The following is a 1,274-nucleotide window of genomic DNA, read 5'->3' as shown; positions in this document are numbered from 1 at the left end:
TGGAAGGAAGGGCAGGTCAGAAACAACTCCCAAAGTCAGGGTGGAGAAAGTTTCGAGTCTTCACGCGTGCACGCACCTTTTCTGCCTTCTCTCAGAATTGTTAGGGGTTGCGAGGGACTTCTGGAGATGATCTAGTCCGAGCCCTCTGCCAAGGCAGGGTCACCCAGGGCACGTTTAATTCTAGCAGTGCTGGTGGGCTTAGATGCTTCAGCAGGGGTGTGCTGACAGGGATGGATTTGCTGGTATTTTTAATGCTTGTGCTGGTAAAAATCCTGTCCTGCTCTAGTATCTTTGAGAAATGAGATGAATTCACTACTGATTTTGTAACCTCTTCATCATACTCTAATGACTACAGCTGGATTCTTTAACATGGCCCTGCTTTCCTGGCTTCTATATTATGCTCAGGAAGCTTTTTGGACTACCAGGACTTCAGAGTCCATTAGTGCAGAGGATATTTGATGTTTATTTAAATTTACCTTTATTTTACTACTCTTGAAGTGATGATGTCAGACCTTACTTCAAAACTGAGAGGTTATACAGATAAATCTTACTAGAAACCTGAGAAATTTAGTAAATGCACATTGGGGCTTTGTATTTTGAATTGGCAGTTCTGGAGTGACAAACTGTGAAAATGTTTATAACACCAAAGATTAACACCAGGGAAGGAGTGAGGGGAGGCGGTTCCACTCGGTTCTGATTGCTGCCTGTTTTTAATCCATTCTCTTTATCTGACCAAAGGTGTGCTCATGACTGGATCTCTAAAGCCCATGATGAGATTTTGCCCCCTATCTCATTAGAAAAGAAAATGGCTAAGTGGATGTCCCAATAAGTCTATTTCCAGTGTGTGAACTTCTTAATCTTTCCGTGTCAGAGCAGCTCTCCCTCAACTTACCGGGACAGTAAATGTCAATCGAATTTATAGAAGCACAAGTGTGCAGCCTCCATGGGGCAGCTCCCTGGCTGACGTGGAGGAGGGTGGCAGTGCAGAGACACAGAATTCATGATCTAAATATCTTCCCTTTCTTTGCTTACCACAGTAGCTGAGGAACCATCTCCTCCAGCAAAGTGCTGAGCTGGTGCTTAAGTCAAAATATTTATTTTGGTACTTGGCTGTCTGGCATGTGTCCTGGCATGAGCTAAACGTGCACTGCTCACATCTCCTGCTCAGTGACACAGGGGAAGGAAAGACCTGAGCAGGCAGGATGTGCCTGGGCACTTTCTCAGTGACTGAGGGCTTGGGTGCACTCTCTTTTAGCTCTGTCAGTGCTTCAAGG

This window comes from Corvus brachyrhynchos, unplaced genomic scaffold (assembly GCF_000691975.1).
Source record: "Corvus brachyrhynchos isolate BGI_N302 unplaced genomic scaffold, ASM69197v1 scaffold597, whole genome shotgun sequence".
Lineage (NCBI taxonomy): Eukaryota > Metazoa > Chordata > Aves > Passeriformes > Corvidae > Corvus > Corvus brachyrhynchos.
The sequence above is the reverse complement of the archived record's forward strand: the minus strand, read 5'-3'. Positions refer to the sequence as shown.